The sequence below is a fragment of the Typopeltis vanoorti genome, chromosome 26 (assembly GCF_054136105.1).
Source record: "Typopeltis vanoorti isolate ZY-2024b chromosome 26, IOZ_Tvanoo_1.0, whole genome shotgun sequence".
Taxonomy (NCBI): Eukaryota; Metazoa; Arthropoda; class Arachnida; order Uropygi; family Thelyphonidae; genus Typopeltis; species Typopeltis vanoorti.
In genome coordinates, this window is record NC_143574.1 from 25,699,694 (window position 1) to 25,722,243 (window position 22,550).

Here is a 22,550-nt window from a genome sequence, read left to right on the forward strand (position 1 = left end):
TTCCTTCAGTCATTATCTTCTTCATATGGATCTCGTGCAAAATAAGTTTCACTTTCTATGTGTTTTGTGTGCTATTTCTGAGTTGTGGTGGGAATGCCTAGAAAAAGTTTAAATTTATGATCAGAATCGAAGTTAGTGTCTTTTCACTGCTGACCTAACTAAAAAATTATCACGAGGTTTTATGGTTATGAAGTGTGATTGTGCGCGTGCTGAAAGCTGTACATCCACAGTAATTATTACCAATGGAGAAATATTACACCGTGCAATAAAAATAAGTCAGCTGAATTTTGAAATTTTAATTTAATGAGATCGATGATATCAATGGATAGTGTAATAATATTCCCGTTAGCTAATCTATCTGTAATTCTGTTAACTCACATTCAACTGTTAATAACTGTCCACACATTCTTGACATTTTGGAATTCTACGTCGATACCCTTCTCACTCGTGATAATTTTTTGTTGTATAGCCATAATAACATTTCTGCACATATTACATCTACCGTCATTTTGATAGAGTTTTTCGTTGTATTAAATATTTACTAATTGAGTAAAGAAGGGAATTGAGCATAAAAATATGAATTTACAATTAGTAAATTTTCGTATTATTATTATTTAAGATGCACAAATGGACTACAGAAGTATGGTGGATTCCATACTTGTTGTAATGCATGTCCATCTAATATACTATCGAGAATGTTGTTTCCTGCTGTCCACGTTAGGGTGTAGTTATAAAGGTGAATGTGAAATTCACCATTGGCCGTGCTCCTATATACCATAGTTAGCATACACTTATTCTTGACTAAGTCAAATGTGCTCATTATATCTTTTTAGATGAATTAGTAATCCATGAAAAAAAAAAAGTACAAATTAAAGGTGTTAATTGTTTTCTGCATACGAGCCCGTACTGCACTATAAAATAAATAGATTACTCCCAACAGTCAACGTCTATATATTGTCATTGGTAGTGAAGAAGAACTTCGAAATCAGTAAAGCGCCATATCAAAGGATTATACGTATATCTCAACAATCCAAGGTTGAAAGCTTAGTTCAAATAGTCCACGTCTGCAGGGATTCAGACTTTCAACCATGACAACAGCACAGACTCTACTGGTGGATATTAAAAAACCTTCACTGTTTTGCGGAGCTTTGAAAGTCCTTGATATGAAGTCCTGAGTGAAGCCTATCTCCCGAGTGCATTATACAGTATATTCGAACCCCCCCCCCCCTTCGGACTTAGTTCCTTTGTCTGCAAAGATGAACTCTTGATGGATATATAAGACTTTTGATAATGCAGTGCTGTCTACCCTTTCACAGAACGGGCCCATGCTCCTTTGCATTTTGTCATACTATAAGTGCCATTGTAGCATGGTTTGAAAAAAACTGGAAAAAATTAACTGGTTTAAACTGTCTGACTCTGTAGATCACGTTTGGAACTAACTGTAATAGTGGTGAAAGCCAAACCGACGACTCCAACACCGAAACGTTTTATTACAGACCTATGTAGGTTTTTTCTCTGAGATGCCTTCTCAATACAGTACGTATTTCAACATAATAGTGTTGTGTGTGTTTGACGCGCATTGTGGAGGAAATTAGGGTGTTATAACATCCCACTGAATCCTTAAATGCTTAAGAAGTATATTACTCCACTGTAATAGCACAGAAATGTATTATGTTAAATAAACACCACTCAACCTCTGTGTCCTTCAGAAGTGGTATGCGATTTTAAGTGAATTGAATTAGACACAGTAAAGGCAACAAAAAAGACGAGTCTAAAGTGCTACCATTATATTCATCTATGCATTAGCTGCTGTCGTGAGCCCCTTTTTCTTAAAAAAAAAAAAAGTCTACTTCGCCAACTTTTGTTGTGTGTGTGTGTGTGAAAGAGAGCGAGTATGACATGAATTTGGTCGCATTACGATACTATGTAAAATATACGCAATTTACATTATGCAATTTGAGAGTTTTTTTTTTTTGTGTGATACCCAATCCACGTGTATACTTTTCAGTGATAAGTTTTGTTTTTTTCTTGATCTGACAAACTTTAATACACGCACACAGCATTTAAGATTAGTTGCACCTACACTAACATCCTTGAAAACCTGTTCAGTTTCTATATGCACAAACACGGGACTCTTTTTCTCCCCACCTCCACTTGCTCTGTTCTCCTGTACACAGCCGGTGACATTTCTAAGCACGGCCTTGTCCTTCGCCACTAGCAGATATTCACTGCGAGTGGGTGTGAACTTGGGCAACATGCCAACCACTGTAGCTGTGTTTTTGACCTGCAGTTGTGTGCATTACAGAGGCATAGAGGACGTGTTCTGCAAGGTTTGGCACGTGCTACTTCTGCTACAATGATGGTCAGATAAACACGCCGCCTAGCGGCGTCCTTGACCTACGAGCAGTTGTTCCCGGCAGTCCGTATGGAATAAATAGTTTCACATGGAAGCGAAGGCCAACATATCTGTATGCATTTCGACGTATTTGATTTTCTTGTTGTTTGGCTGGACTTCGTTGACTTTGGTCAACTGAAAATTTGTGGTCACTGATTTGCAGCTGGCATTTTTTATTATTTCATTACATTTTGTGTCTTATATTTATTTTACTATATTTGATTTGCACGTATTGCACTGTAGAATATTGATTGCAGATGAACAATTTGTTATGAAGAGTAGGAATAATGCGATTGGATTGTTATTTTTAGTATTACGAAAAATACTTAGGGTCATGAAGAGAGGATAGTTTTGGATGCCAAATGTACTGTGGAGAGCGTTATCTTACTCATTTTTTATCTTGAAGATCAATGTAGTTAATAATAATAAGTATTATTATTATAATATTTTAATATAATATTATAATTTTATAATATAATAAATATTTTATAATATAAATAATATTTTATAATATTATAATTTTATAATAATGTATAGATTGAATAACAGTGGACAAAGCACTGATCCTTGTCATACACCACTGGTTACCTTAAATCTTGCAGACTCACCCCCCCCCCCATATACCACTTTTTGATATCTGTCAGTCAATCTTCCTCTTATCCACACTAATGTCTATAATCCAAATCCATATTCTCCAATTTATGCAATAGTCTACAATGCTGTATTCTATCAAAAGCTTCAGCAAAATTCAAAAGTATCATAGTGTATCCATTCCCCTGTCTTAATTCAATGGTAACATTATGATAGTACTACAAGAAAAACTTACATCATTACTAACTTCCTATCAACAATTTTCCTCCAGATCAATCTGTTATCTGTCAGGACTCCAACATTACCAGATCTTATATTTCTGTCTCCTAAGACACTTTTTACTATATCATTCCACCTATATTGGGTAGAGCAATTATGAGTGCACAGGATGTCAAAATTTTACAGGATGATTTGGATAGTTTGGAGGACTGGGCTAGGAAAAATGGATGTCAATTTAATGTGCCAAAGTGTAAGGTTATGCACTTTGGGGTGAAAAGAATAGCAGCAGTATATCGCATTGGTGGAACCATACTCCAGGAGATTGATGAGGCCAGGGATTTGGGAGTGTTGGTGATTAGGGAATTGAAGTTTAGGGGGCACATTGCAAAAGTGACTAAAACAGCTAACCAAATCACTTGGCTTCTGAAAAATACTTGAACATGCAGAGACAAACAAGTTGTTGTTCCTCTGTATCGAGCCTTGATAAGACCCCATCTGGATTACTGTGCCCAGTTATGGGCACCAGGGTTTCTTTGTGACGGGGAGGAAGTGGAGAGGATCCAGAGACAAGTGACCAAGATGATAGCAGGTCTGTGGAATGAACCTTATGAGAATAGGTTGAAGATTTGTGGGTTGCAGAAATTAGTCGATAGGCGAAGGAGGGGTGATATGATTGAGACATTCAAATTACTGAAGGGTTTCTATAAGATTGATCCAGAAGATATTTTTGAAAATATGACTGGTGGTGGGAGGACTAGGGGCCATGAATGGAAGCTGGGCAAGAGCGTGGTTGACAAGGGTGTTAGAGCTAGGTTCTTTACTTGGAGAGTAGTGAATGAGTGGAATAAGTTTCCAGAGTCTGTTGTGGGTGCTACGACCGTGAATGAGTTCAAGGCAAAGTATGATAGATAATGTGTGAATGTCGAATAGTTGTTCTTGACATGATGTTAGGGCCTCCCTCGATGAGTCTGTCGATTCCTTGGAGTTGCCCGGAACAATAATAATAATAATAATAATAATATATCTTGGTCTTCCTCTGGGTCGTTTTGCTGCCAACCTGGCAGAGAACACTTGTTTTGCTAATCTTTCCTCGCCGATTCTGTTTAAGTGACCATACCACCTGAGATTAGCTCTGCTAACTCATTCCTGGATGCCGAAAATGTCAAATTCTTCCCTAATATCCTCGTTTTTAATAGGATATTGCCATTGATGCCTTATTCTAATAAGCTAACTTATTCACTAGGACCTTTCGATATGCTTTCTTCCTTTCCTTCACTGTCTCTTTAACTTCCTGTGTCCACCATGGAGTTGTGATTTTTCTATCCTTGCAGACAACCTCACCACATGCCTGTCTGGCTGAATCAATCAGGGTTTCTTCAGGACAACAGAACGATTTATTCTGGATCTGAACAAAGAATACCTATGAAGTTTATTAATCCTTCGGTGAGGCAGATCTGGCTGTCTGGTTGAATACTGATATATTATTAATAAAGCAGGTGGAAATTCTACACAGGATAAAGGCTACCTTCTCTCAGACCAATTAAGACGAATTCTCCTGAGCCTTACACCAGAGCTCAAAAACACCCTCAAATTTTAGGAATAACTTTCGGCTGTTTAGGGGCATCTAGGAAAATAACTATGAGCAAGGTGGTTTCGCATTGCCTTCCTTGCCGTACTATATCTTATGACGGTAGCCTGTGCGTTCACGGGCCGGTTTGCCTGCTTTCGGGATGAAAAACCCCAGATAAACTGGGGGAAAAACTCTGCTGTCCACGCCCAAGAATGGCTGAGAAAGATCCTTAAGCTCCTCACGTCGTCGACGAGAATCGAGCCTAGGACACCTCCTTCCCCAGGCATATGGTTGCGAAGCGCGCATAGCCACTAGGCTAACCGCGCGGACCTAATCTTTATATATTTCTTAGAAACGGCAAAAGTGTACTAACAAAGCAAATGGAATTTAGAACAAGTACAGAATAAATACTGTGGCAAATCCAGTAATTCGAATCTTACAGAGAAGAGAACAGATTGTTAAAATTTTGGCAGCTCATCACTGGGATGACGATCAGAAAACTTATATAAACTAAAGAACGATCGTAATTGTGATTGTCTTAGTGACTCTTGAGCCGAAAGGGAATCTGTGACCCTAACACTTCCTAGCGGAGGGCTTCATTCCCCAAACCCTATAAGGTATGGCAGTGATCATACGGTATCAAGTATCAAGTGACGTCAAATGTGAATAACTAACCATGATTATGATCTTTCTGTTATCCACCCACTACAGGGTGAAAGTCTCTCCCATTGCGGGAGGGTTGAGTCTACTTCTCCCATGGTGAGCCAGTTCATCTTGGGAGAGTGTTTATTCGCTTGTATGAATGAACGTATGAAGATGGAAGACAATCACAAACATCCATGTCTAGGCGGAATTCAAATGCCTAGCCTCTTGGCTGGAAAGCAGGGCCGACGGTGCAAGACGTGCATTTGCACGGGGCGACAATTTTTTTTTTTTTGGGGGGGGGGGAGGAGACAGCAAAGTTGGCATAAACTATATGAAAAATAAGGGAGAAGGGGCGGCAAAATATGCTACTGCACGGGGCGACAAAATTCCTAGGGACGGCCCTGGTGGAGAGGGGATACGCTGGCCAATCGTCCAACCAGGCTGGCAACTATATATGGCTAGTGGCTTGAAACAAATAATATGTTTGGTCTCTAGAGCAGTTTCCGAATTATCTAACCTTAGCATACTCACAGCACTAATACTAATATACACTGAGTTAGCTTTGCATTAGGAACATCCCACCACCTGATTTACATATTCGGCGCGATAACGAACTACCACGTGATATCAACATCACGTGCTGCTGCTATAAATGGCCACAGCTATCCTCTGTACGTAACCATTAATCGTTTTTGCCAGTAATGAGGACACGTGGCGATGCAAGCCAATTTGACCGCGTGCAGATAATTGGGGCTCGGAGGCAGGTGCCAGTATTTCGGAAACAACCACACTTGTTGGCTGCTCCCGTATACTACTGTATCAAGGATGTACCAAGACCTGGATTAATCATGAAGAGACAATTTCATATAAAATTCATATATACACACACGCACACACATGATCCAAAACATGACCACCTACCGGGTAGCGTGTTGGGTCTCCTTTGTTCGAGAAAACTGCTTACACCCTTCTTGAAACAGACTAACTAAACCACGGAAGGTATTCTGGAACACCTAGACAGAATAATATACTGGAGGACGTCAACCAGCGGATGCCACATTCCACATGATCCCACAAATGTTCCATGGGATTCATATAAGAAGAATACGCAGTTGGGGAGTATACGGAATGCTTGGATATGCTCTTCGAAGTATGCAGGCATAATTCTAGCCATATGACAGTCTTGCTGATTAGTGCTGTCTATTTGTAACATTTTTTAAAAAAACTTCGTTATCAAAATCAACTATAGCCAACAATATCAGCCCATTAAAATATGAATTGAAGAAATTTGCAGGAAGATCCAAGAAGAACAACACGACCAAAAGGTGTTCTATTAAAGAGTGGAAATCTAATGTGGAAATTATCAGTCAAAGATTCTACGTAGTTTGCAGTTAGTTTGAAGGATAATTGCGCAGCAAAATATCAAGTGCGGAACTCCACTCTACGGACTGCACTGCTATAAAGTGACTGATTCTTAAAGTGTGTACAGTCGATGATATGGAACGTGTATCGGAAAATGGTGTACCAGGATTCATGATATGAATTGACTTGAATATGATCCGATTGGCGAGTGAGGGTTTAGCAAATGCACGAGGAATGTCATATTCCCAAGCTCATCTTCCCAACTGGAATTTTGATTGTAGAGACATAATCTTCTGCATCGGCTGTTCATGATATGGACTGGGACTTTTTTATTTATTTATTTATTTATTTTTGGTGGTGACTGGAAGGTGGAATACTAACAAATACGTAACTCTTCTGGATATGCTTCCTTCATTGTGGCAATTTTAGGATACCAAATGATATGGTATAATGCGTCTCTTTCATCATGGCAGTATACCATCTCATAGGTGATATTGTAACATCGTTTGAAGTAACTGATATGGAAAAATGTGATGGCCTGCATAGTGTCATGATCTCACACTAAGAATACCTTTGAGGTGAACTGGAACGTTAGGTGCTGAGCAGACCAACATGTCCAACAGTGGTACAGACTGGTGCTTTTTAAATGAAAACAAACCGGTTCGTGCAATCTGACTTCGTCATCTGAAAGATGAGGTTGATCTTTCCATCTTAATCTTGGACGTCTACGCTCTCTTCTTCCTGTGGATTTATATTCTAGTGTTAGTTTAGGAATCCTATTGTTATTCAATTTTGCTGGTATTCTTCTATTTCTTGTAGGATGTTTTTTGTATCTAATCGTTCTCTTATTTCTGTGTTTTTCTTTTTATCTAATCTAGTGAGTGCCAGGAGAGGTCTTAGAAACTTCATTCGTGCTGCTTCCAATCTTTGTCTGTTTCTTTGTTTTAGAATCCAAGCAATCTGACTTAATTTTCGTAAACTCAGAGGGAGAATGCCTAAAAGAGTAAAGTATAAGCAATGACAAAGAACGGCCCACACGATTTTGAAATGTGTATAATTTAGGTTTCTTTGAAGTAAAATGCCTGAATACTTATTTATACAGAATAAGTGTCTTTTTTTAAAAATAATATCAACAATTAGAAATGCTTATTTGTACTGGTTATAATCTGAAGACAGTTCCTATGAAACGACCAGTACCGTCATGTTTCTGATCCTGCATGTATTACTAGTTTTTTTCTTTAATTTTCAAAAAAATAAATAAAAAATTAGTTTTCATAATTTTGATTAAAAATATTTCAAAATGTATATAGTCCATTTGATTCATCATCTTTTATTACCGATTTTATTCATGTTTCATTTTCGACTATTGAATATGCCTATTTACGTTCATATAATGCCAGCCTGGCTGGCCGAGTGGCCAGCGCATCCGCTCTCCAGCCAAAAGGCTGTGGGCTCGAATCCCGCCGCGGGCATGGATGTTTGTGATTGTCCTTGGAAACACCAGTGGTAGTGGTCGGCGGCAGATGGCCTTGGTGTAGTTGGTGGATTGAGTGGCGGAGAGCTGTAGAGCAGGTGCCCTCCCTCGATGAATCTTTGGACTCCTTGGAGGTGCTAATAATAATAATTGAGCTTCATTCTCAGCACTTTTCTCTATCACATGTTTCGGGCTCAGTCTAGTTAGCTCTGAACACCTTGTCACCCTACCTTCTAAAAATACAGTTGTAATTATTAAACTTTTAACGTAAAAAAATTAAAAAAAAGGATGTATTTGTCAGATTTAAATTAGCCTTTGGTTCGAAAGAGCTACCTCTATAACTAAATAAGCTTTATTATTTTTTTTTTTTTTTATAATGTCTTTTGTGTTTCTAAATAATCAGCTTCATCTCGAAAGCACAACTTGGACAAGTCTTCCACGAGCATTACGTATCGAATCCCTCACGATATATGAAACTTTGTTTTTAAACTTATTGTTTTCATTATTGATATGTGTGTGCTAATGGCAAAGGTATCTGTGAGCCTTGTGGAAATGTTCTTCGATCGATTTTTCTTAATTTCATAGTTAAAAATTCCGGTTTCTTCTTGATATCCATATTTCTCAAGATTCTTCTGGTCTATTTTGGACAAAAATCGAGGGTGACATTGCATATGCTATATTGGCTAAATGTGGAAGTTGCAAGAAAAGTAATAACAGTATAGTGTGCCCTTAGGCATGTAAATGATGTAGATGCACAGTTAGACAGAAGTTAGGGCTGGTGTTTTTTACAGGTTGAACAACTGCCATCTAATTATGGCACAAATTTCTTTTATTTTCCTTTTTCGTTTTCAGAATTAGTTTATGCTTATTAATATTTTTTGCAACCTACTATGAGGTTTAAGTATAAAGAGAAACAAAAGATGGGAATTGACGAACCTCATGTTCCAACAGGTTTAATTCTTAACTGTAAAATGATGCATTTATTATAAAAGTAAGTGTTAGGTAAGGGAGAGAGAGATTTAAAAGGAAATTGGGAATAAAGGCTTCAGTACTTATAACAACATTTTTTGGTGATGCTATCGTTATAGATATTTTAATCAAAAGATTGAAAACAGTGCTCTGAAGGAAACGAAAAATATAAATAAAATTGTCTCGGTTAACATTGTTCTTGTAAAACAAAAATACAAATTTGAAGGAGATTGTGTGAATATTCGTTTCTTCCCTTATTGATCTGATCTGTCTGAAGAACAACCAATATTTGCATTGCACACAAAAAAGTGTTACTGGTGGTGATGCAGCCGCGAGATTTTAAAGAATAGAATTCTGTCTTGTAAATAAATTAAGGTTTGTGGGAAATTTTTCTATCAAATACCATAGCTCATTTACCGCTTCATCATCTCTGCTTGTTATCTGTTGTAAAGGGTAAGCCCGTTGGAATTATGATAATTACAAATCTTTTAGAAAGATGTTTTTTTCTGTTACGAAAGCGAGACTGGGAACAGTCAAGATTATAAATAAATCAGCTAACGTCTTTTATTCCCTTATAGGGAGTAGGTGAGGCCTTTAAACCCTATCTAGCTTTTTGGAGACTGAGTAGGCAGTTCAATCTCCACCGGTAGCCAATCAGAGATAACTGGCTCACGTCTATCACTAATTATAGCGGCCACCGATGAAGAGGCTGACAAACAAGTGCTGCCATCTCTTGGTACCTAACCCCGACAAGATATGTTACTGTCTAAAATAATGTCGGTACTACGGTCGATTTTCTTGAGTTTACAGGATAGAAAACCCGAGTTTCCGGGAGGAAAAACTCGCTTACCCGTGCCAGAGATCGACTAACTAAGGAACCGATCGAAGAAAGGCTTAGAAAAAGTTCCTCCAGTCGGCGACTAGACTTGAACTTAAGTCTAACTTCGATCGAATAAGCAGATAGGACGCAAGCGCCACTTCCACTGAGCTACACAGGCTTTACAGTCAAGATTTGAGACAAGAAATTTAGAATGACTGACTGTGTTGATTGATTAGAATTAAGGCGGAGTTGTGGCAATGAGGTCAGTGTGTTATGCCTGTTAATAGCGTGTGTTCTTCTGGCTGGTTTGCCTGTGCTGTGGGATAATAAACCTCAGTTTCTGGAAAGAAAAATCCTGCTACATCCATTTTAGACAGAATAACTTACTTTCAGTTGGAAAAGAAGTGAGGAATCATGTAAAGGTGCGTTACATCTTAGACAGGTTTCAAACTTATATCTTTTCAATCGAAGGATAATTGTCTTGACGTCTCAAATACACTGTGGAAGCTCTGTGTCAGTGCTCCCTTATACATTCCCAGGTATCTAATGATCAACCGCTCTCTTTCCATGGTCCATGATCACCCACTGTTCATTACATAATTTTAATTTATATAGTAATTAATCATCTTATTTAATAGAAATGTTTAACGGCTTTATTTGTTTAATGTTTAACGGCAGAATTAGAGATCACTCCTATTAAATATATGAGTAAATTACTAAATCAAGACTTTTCTTAAACGTATTTGTATCAATTTAAACTTTCTATAAACGATAATTTATTATTTTAGGTTGTAGCTTACTATAATGAACTTTCTTTTCTTATTTCCTGTCGTCGTTTGAATTATCCGCCGTGGTATATGTATGATTAACTTTGTAGGTCTCTTAAAACTCCACCTGGTAGTGTATGTTGATTTAATTGACACGTGAAGTTAGTTTCGCAACTGAATAACAGCCAAGGCCAAGTTTTACACGAGACGTGTGATTCGATCCGTTACGTAATTCTACTCGTGCCGTTCAACTTGTTTCAAATAATAATTTATCACAATTAAACCCTTAATTTGTTCTAAATTGTGCAGCACTTAAAGAAAGGTCAAAATAAGCAGTGCTGTGTTATCTAGTTGTATCGATCACTGGAAATATTAATAAACTAACTGGTATTTATTGTTCGGGAAAAAGTAATATTTCTGTCCAGCAGAATAGTACTGAACGTTAGTGTTGTGATTTCGTATACGAGGTACTACTGATTTCTAGCACTGCGTTTTTTTTTTTTTTTTTTTGTAACTTTTGTTGTTGTGCCGAATTCATAAATTAACAAGCTCGCAGTCCTTAACTTTAATAACTTAATAACTCCGAACTCCTTCGATTTTGACTATTACGATTTCGTATGTTTTTATTACAAAAGCCACTTAAATGCGCAATTATCTTATTATTTAAAGCTTAGAAAATTTTAACGCTTTTTAATAGTGGGGTGATTTGATCAATATACTGAATTGGCAATATTCAATCATACACGAAGTATTATGTTGACCTTATCGAATGCATCGTGTTCTTTCCCACCAGTTTTGAGTTGTTTCTACAACAGAGTTTCGCAGTAGGATAGGCTGACATCAGTTAGATCAAAAGGTAACATTGTTTGTTAATCAATTGGCTTCCTTAAGAAAATTATGACAGGAGGTTGCAAAACTTATTTTCATCATTTTGTGCATCACGTTTTGAAACGTTAGTCGAAAGAGATGACCATGCAGAATTTGAGTGCAGCGACTTTTAAGGAGTTCGAATCCATAATCCAGTGCTGTCATGGTGACTTAACTAGGAATTAAACTACAGTTATTTGACTTCCTAGACCGGAACCTATCCTACTTATTGTGTACTACAGATGTCAGAACTACAGAACGCGAAACGTTTTTTCTAATATTTTATAATTAAAATTTATTTGGGAAATAAGCTGCAATATAATGAATGTATCTATCGCTTCGCAGGGAATGCATAGTAACCAGTCTCCTACTCAAGCAACAGGGATTTTCCTTTTGGAGACCCTTATTATTATTTGTGTGTGTGTGTGTGTGTGTGTGTGTGTGTGTGTGTGTGTGTGTGTGTGTGTGTGTGTGTGTGTGTGTGTGTGTGTGTGAGAGAGAGAGAGAGAGAGAGAGATGATCGGATCTTCAGACATGATCATATTTCACTTCTTGAGCTAGGAGAGGCTGTTCCAAAAGAAGGGAAAAAATGTTCTGTAAGTTTGCAGTTGAGCACTGAAGGAGTGTTGAGTTGGTGTTGCAAGTGTTTCAACAGATTCAGAAGAAAGTGGGAAAATTGCTGATTTTACGATAAATACTGATTTTACTTTTGTAGGACATCGACCATAGAAATAGTAAAAAAATAGCAACAGCAAATGGACGTTTGTGTGAGATCATACCGAGGTGAGATGTGGGACTTTAATCAACCTAACAGCTCTTTTTTGCACTGAGTCAAGAATTTTTTAATGGTTCCTGCACCCGAAATATCAGAATAGTATTCTATGGTTTTATGATTTGCATAAAGTTACTAATTCAGAAATAAAGTAACGCCTTAATCGGGTTGCCCAAACTATCTCGTGTAGGCCAAATTCGGCTTAGGAGCACTTTCAATCGGGCCGGCATATTTCATATATATATAAATTATGTGGCTCGCGATATAAAAAGAAAAGAAAGAAAGAAAAGATATTCATGGTCCAAAAATGAAAAAGGTTGAGCACCGCTTCAAGCAAAAAAAAAAAAAAAAAAAAAACTGTAATACTCTTATACCAAAGAAAGATTGGAGGTTAGGTTTATCTCAAGCTCTTAATCAGAGATTTCGGTGTGATCATAAACAGCAAGAATGGAAGATTTTTTTTTCTTCGAATAATCGCACAATATATAAGTTTTAGAGTACACAATGGTTTAGTGGGACTTCAGTGGGTTACAACGCTGTTAATACTCTACTGAAGTATAGCTTGGAGATCAGCAGTTAGGGTATAAAAGGTGATACTCTAGACGCGGATAGAATATAACAAAAAGGTGATTTTTGTTGTACAAGTTTTTTCAAATGAGAATGAAGGATGCAGTGTACTATCACCGACAAAGAAGGAAGAGAATTGACAAAAGCTCAATGCCTGTCGTACTCCATACATTAACTGCAGAGCTTTAAGATAATGATCCATCGATCATCACATGTGATGTGCATCCAAAAACTTATCAAATGTATTAAAGATATGAAGAGCAACCAATTTAGTTTCTGCAAACATTTCCATGACATTAGTTCAAAGATTTGTAATACCCCATCCCATGCAATCTTCCTTTCTTGTTAGACTCAATAGCCTGTCACGGGTTTTTAATTTGACCGTAGTAGAGTGGTTAATCCTAATCTATGATAGGGCAGTTATTCCTAATCGCATCCCTAAATTATACCTAAATGTCCTTCTGAAAATTTGCCTGTTTACCTCGTTAACTCACATTCTTGACAAAGGGCTTTTGCGCCAGAAATTGGATTCTAACCTAACCCAGCTCTGTAAGCACAGGCATCATCGATACCAACTAAGCTGCTGCCAGTGGCGGAATTCATCCCAGTAAAAGTTAAGCGTTTTCCAAGTTGCATAAAAACTGAATGCTCATAAATTTATGACCTGAAGTCACAATTAGAAGACGTTTGTTCCCTATTTAGGAATGAGTTAAATATGGGTTAATTTCCAAACTCCAGGAATAACACCAGTGGGAAAAAAGAATGCAAATAGGCAGCGAAACTGAACTGGAGTCAACTCAGACCTTCAAAACAATCAGAGAAATGCTATCAGGACTAGAACACTTTTCTGGTATCTAGGTTGATGCTTAATGATCACATTCTCGGAGAAAAATCAGTGACATGGCATGTGAGTTGGAATAATAGGAGGACATTATTCTGGATTCTCAGAATCCAGGCATTGGTAAAAATGTAAGAAACCAATATAATTTTTACTGTGAATGACGATACAATGCAAACCCACGGAGTGTGTGTGTGTGGGGGGGGGGGGGGGAGAGAGCTGTCTTACATAAAAGTAAGCCAATATCTTTGACAAGTGGCCAAAAAATATGATTGTCATTTAGACATGATGCAAGTTTCCTGCTTTTCACGACTTCAAAATCCGCTTTGTATGTGGATAATTTACTTGCAACTGTTTTGAAGTTTAGCATATGCATAAATCAAAAATTTAGAGGAACATAGAATATGCTGTCTTTATTTTATTTATTTGTTTTTTTCTTTTTGTCAGGAAAATAGCGTGGTTTGGCATCTTTGAGAGATAGAGGTGAACATCAGTGAAGTGCGGAAAACGGAACACCTCTCAAATCTGGAGTGATTTGGGAGGTATACCGTTTCCCACAATTAGTTCTTTTCTTATTGCTTGTCTCTGAAGCCGTTGTTTTACGATGAGGTGAAATTGAGAGGAACATGGGAAACATGGACTTGAATTTTTTTCTAATTCATGAGGTTTTCCCGGAAGGTTCTTAGCAGAAGCGTGGTATGGTTCGGCCTTATAGTATTTAGTGAATGAAATGACATTAAGGAATACTGTTCCTACCCTCATACATAGCATTGGGCCGTATCAAAAGTATCTCTTTTGCCTCAGGCGTGCTCAAATTCTTTTTGCTCCAATAGTAGCTTTCCTGATTCTTTATACTCTCACTCACAAGTACGTTTGCTAGTCATATTTGATATGACTGTGACTTTGATATGTGTCTCCGTAGCGCAATTGGAAGATAACGGTCCGTTGCGCCCCTTCGATTGGAAAAGGCTTAAGTTCGATTCTCGTCGTGACGAAAGGAATTTTTATTTGTGTTTTTTCGACGGCCTGGTTGGCCGAGTGGTTGGTGTATCCGCTCTCCAGCCAAAAGGCTGCGGGTTCGAATCCTGCCGTGGGCATGGATGTTTGTGATTGTCTGTGAAAATACTAGTGGTGGTGGTTGGCAGTAGATGGCCATGTGTAGATGATGAAGGTAGTTGCGGTTGGTGGAGTGATGGAGAGTTGTACAGTAGATGCCCTCCTCCATGAGTCTTTGGACTGCCTGGAGGTGTCAAATAATAATAATAATATCTTAATTTTAGAGCGCACGAATACTTTAAAAGTTTTAAACTTTTAAAGTATTCGTGCGCTTATGTTTCAAGACGAAAACACACACATCTGAAAATGTTTAATATATTCTTTGAAATCATAAAGTATTTCGGGAAATTAGTGATTCATACTTACGTCAACTACTTTGCTGATTCATGCTTCAAAAAGCAAAACGCTCAGAAATAATGGATTCAGCGTATTTGTAATCTTAAAATGAAGCGAAGTAATTTCGAAATCCATATTCAACCGAGCATCGCATCATCTTGTTAGACATTTTCAATAACTAAAAAAAAAAAAAACCTAAAGGAAGTTTTAAACAAAATGTGTGTCTTGGCAGACCAACAGACTATCAGGGCTGAATCTGTGACAGCACGATCGCGTACAACCGTGTGGTTCGAACAGTTTTGCATTAAAAGTTTAAATTGGAATAGTTTCGGAATCCTTCGTATCTTAAATTGTAACGGTCCTCACGGATAGTTTCATCACTATCAAAACTTCATTATTTCAAAAGTCGTGGCTGAAGTACAGGTTATACGCGCTAAGATAATACTCTTATTTTTTAGTTGTGCTGTTGGTTATTAACAAATCGTGAAGTGCAATCTAATAATAATTAATATTAAATATTTAACATTAATATTTTATTTATTTCTTAAACCCTTTAATATGGATCACTGATTAAAAAACGATTGTTTGAAATCGGCTGCCGGAAATAGTGAAGGAAGTGAAAGGATTGTGGTAACTAAGAAAGAACACTATACTATTATATACACACTATACACTATATTAAATTATATTATTAAATAATCTTTGTACGTGAGTTTTCCGTTATTAATTTTGTATCTATATGTCTACTCACGGTATACCTCAGGATCAAATATTTGTAACGAAAGCAACGAGTGTAAAACCATTAATTAATCATAACGCACATTTTTAAAAAATTAAAAAGATTTATATTATTCGTGTTTGAATGAAATATTATTATATGTTCTCTCTGAATTACCATTGCTTGAAATGGAATTACGTGAATGTTACTTAAATTTTAAAAGGGGGTACGTTGGTACTGAAAGTTTGAGAACTAATCTAGTAGGTAATAGATGAAGTTTAACAACAACCCGTTAAAATTATCAACATGCAGAAGACGAAAATAATTTAAAATGAATAAAAAAATGATAAAAAAACACATCTTTTCATAAAGGTTGTTTTAGTTGTAATTATTTAGTTTATTTCAGTTGTGATTGGAGCAGTTACAAAATTATCTTTCGATATAGGCTTACTATTCTACATTCTACATGTCTATTCAAATATGGAAATACCTATTATTATAGGTATTTCCATATTTGAATAGACATGTAGAATGAAAAATAATTTATCCTACTTATAGTGGTGCCCACTATTCAAGGTTTTCCAAGGTCAGAAGCTGCAATATGCCGTACAGTTACACAGCTAGTGTCCTTGGCACAATACTAGATTCATGCTTTCCGTCAATCATGCGGCTAAAAGCTGTTTAGCGTAATGAAATGTAATTCCATAAAGGACTAGATTACTCGATGTAATTTATTACAGAATATAATTGGTTGAGGTGTGCTGAACCTGATAACGACAATGTTATTTTGTTATTTCATATGCATACACACACACACACACACACACATATATATAGAGAGAAAATTACGCATGCTCGAAAGAATGCATTTGTATTCTTTCTTCGTTGAAATGTCTTATCAATAAATTTCTTCTCTATTCACCTTAAGTATGCACATCTGACTAACGTACTATAAAGAATAACGTTAGTCAGATGTGCATGCTTAAGGTGAATGGAGAAGAAATTTATTGATAAGACATTTTAAATACAATGCATTCTTTCGAGTTGGGCTAACTGGTTCATAAAGACGTAAGTACGTTTCTTTTTCTTTTCCTTCCCCCCCCCCCCCCCCCTCCATGAAACTCGGGTTTTTCATCTCGCAAATACATAAACGGCCAAAAGAAAAAACTCAGTTTACAAACAAAATATATTCCAACTGACGTAAGACTAACAACCTTAATTCTTCATTAAATTGATTTCAGAAACAAAAATGCTTGGCCATTCATCAGCTTAAATGTCTAGAAAATGCTGAATAATAATAAATTTAAAACTCGATATCTTTAATTATTTAAATACAGTATACTGAAAAGAAACTCAAACAAACTTACCCAAATTCTGGATTTTTTAGAACACACCTGAGCTGACTGTAGTTGTTTTCTGTTATTCCCTATCAACCTTACGTTTTGCAGTTTGAAACTCAGAAATATATAAAGTTAGTGGCGCTAACTATAGTGCCACTGTAATGGCCCTATACTTATTGGGATGAGACCTAATGCATAGAGTCAGGGAAACAAGATCATCAAGGGAGGAATGGGGGAAATATGTGTGAAAGTTCAGCTATGTTTCGAAAACGTGATAAAGATAATTAATGTCTTCAAACATGGTTATGTATCTGGCAAAGGGGTCGAAATATACGCTTTGTGTTCGACCCTTTTGAGTATGTCTGGAGAGGGAAAAGAAGTTCTACAACTATAATTAGATGCATATCTAATTATAAGAATGGGATAGGTGGTAATTTGTCATGTCTACTCACAAATGCCAGGAATATCAGAAACAAAGCAGTCTAGTTCGTTGCTTTATTAAATACGATGTGGCCTAAGATTGTGGGCATTAGTGAAACCTAGCTATCAGAATAAGATATCGTAACTAGGATCGACGTAAGACGTTGCTGACTATAAGGGTGAAGCAAAATGCTTTTATAATCCCTGCTATCTGATAAGGTTGCTGTGTAGGGAAAAGTTTATGAGCTAAGTGCTCTGCCTGAGTGAGTGCGATTTAAAGATCTTCATTTGGAAGTAGGATGGCCTTGGGTCTCCTATATTTGGAGAAGTCTGTTTCATCATAATTTGCTGCTTGTTGCACTAATTCATTTGGATGTGAAGAGGATGCTGAGAAGAACTTTACTGCTGAAGACTGCAGGAAAGAGTAGATGTAGGGGATGTTTGTATCCCGGTGGAGTTGAACATTTCTGATATACCATGGTGCGTTTAAGATCACGCAGAGACATTTGTTTTGCACTCTCTGTAGTTTGAGGATATTTGTACTTGAGGTGTGGCTCCAGGCTGGGGATGCATAAGTAATAATGGGTCGAATCATCAACTGATAAAGGAGCAGTTTTATTTTGGTATCCAGCTTGCTATTCCTGTTGATAAGAGGGTAAAGCTGTGCAATGACTCTTGATGCTTTTGTGCATGAGGCTTTTATATATGGACTGAAGGTTAGTTTTCTGTCCAGCAGTTCACCGAGATATTTGGCTTCTGCTTTCCAGGGAATCTTGATATTAAATAGGAAGATGTCATCTTTGGGAGATATTGAGTTTTTAGTGAAGAGCATGGCGATACTCTTCTGAGGGTTTACCTGCAATCTCCATTCCGAGAACCAGTGCTCTAATCTCTGCAGGTTTTCTTGCAGTGATTAGAGCACTGGTTCTGCGTATAGAGCAATGATAGATGACATCGGATTGTGCGGAATGTCCGCCATGTAAATCGTGAAAAGTATCAGTGCCAGTAGGGACCCTTGAGGCACTCCTGCCAAGATTCGTCGCTGGGTAGATAATATATCATTTAGTTTGACTTGCATTCGTCTGCCACTAAGAAATGACTTTATAATTTGGACTAGATCTAATGGAATGCCAGCTAAAATCAACTTGTATACTAGTCCAAAGTGCCATAATTTGTCGAACGCCTTTTCTAAGTCAAGTAAAACTGCTCCAGTGTATTGGTGCCAATTATAACTTGTTGTAATGAATTCGATTAGTCTATGAATTTGTTGGGTGGTACTGTGAAACTGGCGAAAACCAAACTGTTCTGAAGGAAGGATGTTTAATTTTTTTACTGAAAGTTGAATTCTGGAAAGGATAGTTTTTCCTGCTATTTTGCCCAAATTAGAAATCAGACTTATGGGACGATAAATTTGAGGCTGCTGAGGATCCTTGCCAGGCTTGTATATAGGAACTACGTCTGCCAACTTCCATGCAGAGGGAAAGTACTTAAACCTGAACATAGCATTTATTATTGTTGTAAGATGTACGATGGGCTTTCGGGGTAGCAGTTTAATAACTTTGTTGGATATGCCGTCAGGCACTGGATTTTTTTATTCTTTAAGTTCTTTATAATGTCATAAATTTCAGCTGGAGAAGTAGGTGTGAGTTGGCTGGTACAGGTATCAGGCCGTTTTAACACGTGTCTGATGTGGCGGTGAATTTTATAAATATGATTGAAGTTTAGGTTAGCGTATGAAGGGCTACACCGTTTTTCTAAATTTTTAGTTTCGGCTTTTTCTGCATCTGTGTAAACAATGTTCAATTCAGATTTGAGAGGAGGAAGAGATTTGTTTTTGTTTTTGATGTTTCTCAGGAACTTCCAGATGGTTTGATCATCAGGTGATATGGAGGCTAATTTGTCTTCCCATAGTTTGGTTCTGTGAGCTTTAAGTGCATCTCTCACTGCACTGTTCATTTTGTTGAGATGTTTTTTTTTTGGCTTGGGGTGCTCTGGTGTTGTGGTATCTTTTTCTTGCTTTATTTTTTTCCCTGATTTCATTATGTCATTTGGTAGTCGTTTAGGCTTAAAAGCAATTGAATTTGAGATGATAGATGCTATGGATGTGTTGATTTGATCAGTAAGTTTATTGACTGCAGAATCAATTTCTTCCTTGAAATTAATATGAGGGACGGGATCAATGTAGTTTGGAAGCATTTTGGATAGTTTTTCCCAGGGAATGAAGGTGTGAGGCGAAGGGGGAAGTCCCCTCTGATAACCCAGTTGGAGCAGAATAGGATTGTGGTCTGATGATAATTCATTCAATGATTCCAGGGTGTACTGCAGGTTGACATTCTGAAGGACAGCTATAATTCAAGACGTCGGATGAGCCAGTCGGAGTGTGGTGAGTTGGCACTGAAGGGCCAGCTACAGCTGCGCAATTTGAGCTTGTGTAGTTAAAGAGGATGCGTCCATTCCTATTTATAGACCTACTGCTCCAGGTGTGATGTTTTGCTTTTAAATCTCTGGCGATAATAACCGGTAGTTTAACTCTGAGGATAGCATCCAGATCTGTTGTCAGCAATGTTTTTGATGGTGGGTTATAAGCAGCATAGATTTTTATGTTTCCGGCAGAGTTTGTGATGACATTGATACCTGTGACTTCGAGATTAGTGGTTGTAGGAATGGCTACAGCATGATGGTTGATGTGATTTTTGATGAGGATGGCTGTACCACCACCACCTCTATAATCCAGCCTATCATTCCTGTAAAGTTGATATCCTTTAAATTTAGGATTGTCAGCAGGTCTCAGGTGAGTTTCATTAATTAATAATATATCTGGATTATATCTGTCATTGAATTCCTGCACTTCTAGTATTTTATTTTTAAGGCCGTTGGCATTCCATGCAATACTCATTAGAGAATCTGAGGTGAATTTTTCCCTATGCATTGGAAAGTGCAGATAAAATGGACTGTGTTTGCTGCAAGAAACTTTTTGCAGAGCTTAGTGATGGATTTGCGTTACTGAAATCCTGTAACATATGTACAAGAGAAGAGGTGATGATGGCTGTTATATTTGAATGTGGATTTGGCATATTCTGATCATGGACTGCTTTTTTGGGGCGGGCCACGTCAGCATATGTTCTTGTTTGGTGTTGAAGATTTATTTTCTTGGGGGGCTCAGTTGATGGTGGATGAACACCTGTCATCTTGTTCAAACTAATAGGAGACTGATGAACTTGAGCTTCTGGGGCTCTCATTTCTGATAATGAGGTAGATTGACTGATTAACTCAGTTTGCCTGTTTTTTGGGTGTTAAATGCATCCTCTGTAATTTGCAGGGTGGGGGCCACCACAATTAGCGCACTTAGACGTGATGGTTTTTGGCTTGGAGCAGGTATGTGTGTGGGGTGGGTGTCACCACATTTTAAACATCTGTATTGAGCTTTGCACAACTTCTGGGCATGACCAAATTTTTGGCATCTATGGCACTGCCCAGAAAAGGGCCTCTTCCTAAGTGCTCCGGTGAGACCTTAAGCCCACAGATTGTCTTCATGTTATAAATATTTTTATAGATATTGTGTATTTCCACCAATACCAGAGGCATAGGGGTCTTGTTTGATCTGTACATTCTGTTGACCTTTATGGGAGGCAGATCTTGCATGTTGAGATCAGCAGCTATTTCAATGTCTTCTGATACTCCTCGGATACCACTTTTAAATTTTTCTCCGAGGTAAGTGTGAAGGTATGGTATTGTATACCTCTTACATCCAACTTCTTGGTTAAATTTCTATAGTCAGTCACTGTAGCGGGCTGAATTTCGGTGCCCTCCTCTGTGTTCTTGGCAGTGGAGTAATTTATCTGCAGGTTGGCCATGGTGGTTCTTAAGGCTGTCCATCTCTGCTTTTCCCTAAGAATGACTGGAGGCACCTTTTCATTGGTGGAGGCAGAGAAATCTGTGTTGGGGGCATCTTCATCCATGCCATTTTCGTTTGCTGACTCCAAGGCGAAATTTTGCGCGTGTGCGTCTCTCCTTGATCTGAATGAGTAGAGTCCGAGATTACTAGATTTAATTTTTCGTCCATTTGAGAAGCGTCTTCATTTTGATCTTCATCAGTCTCGGGTAAAGAGTAAAAATTTAGGAAGCCAGGCCATTCAAGCTTGAACTTCTTAAGGAGTTTCTTTATGAAGCTGAATGTCAGCCCTTTATCTAGAGTCTATAATGATGTCAGAATCTATCATGTTTGATGGCCATTTGAGCTTAAACTTCCTTTGAAGTTTATTTACTTCAAAGATTCGCTGGCTCTTTATCCAGAGAATCTGTGAGGGCGTCCAAATCAAACACACTCATCATTAACAATTTGCGTATAAACGCAAGTGAATCCTGCAAGTATATGGATCTGAAATAGATGTACTAACAATGGCGATTCTAGCGGCTGTTGGCCTAACAGCCAACAGCCACTAGAATCGCCCTCGTTGCAATTACAGTCCACTTACCTGTGCTGCTGTTGTTAAATACAGTATAATCTGCAATTTAATAACTTTAATCACATCTCTACTAGTTAATCTAGCAGCTACACTACAAAACCAGAGTTTCTCATATTTAATTAACACGTTTTACCGATAAGAAAATCCACAACCATCATACGTTCACTCCTAACACATGATCAATGCACCCGGTAGAGGAATTTTCAACTGGGATCGAGTGTAATGGGTATACTATTTATAGGAATGACAGAACATAATAGGAGAGGAGGAGGAGTACTACTAATAATAACAGATGACTTAAATCCAGTTAGGATAGAAATGTCTCATGTAGTGGTCAGTTTGAGGCTATCTGGTGTAA

General features: G+C 37.6%; 2 protein-coding genes across 2 annotated transcripts in view; one reads left to right on the forward strand and one right to left on the reverse strand.

The window, feature by feature from the left end:
- LOC150092421 (beta-1,4-mannosylglycolipid beta-1,3-N-acetylglucosaminyltransferase brn-like) overlaps positions 1 to 17,757 on the reverse strand; it is a 162,452-nt gene extending 144,695 nt beyond the window's left edge. The window contains exon 1 of the mRNA XM_090414898.1: positions 17,334 to 17,757. The gene's annotated coding sequence lies outside the window, so the exon portion shown is untranslated. The remainder of the gene's footprint in view (positions 1 to 17,333) is intronic.
- The window catches only part of LOC150092422 (retinoic acid receptor RXR-alpha-B-like), a 136,505-nt gene that overhangs the window by 4,282 nt on the left and 109,673 nt on the right, over positions 1 to 22,550 (forward strand). The window lies entirely within an intron of this gene.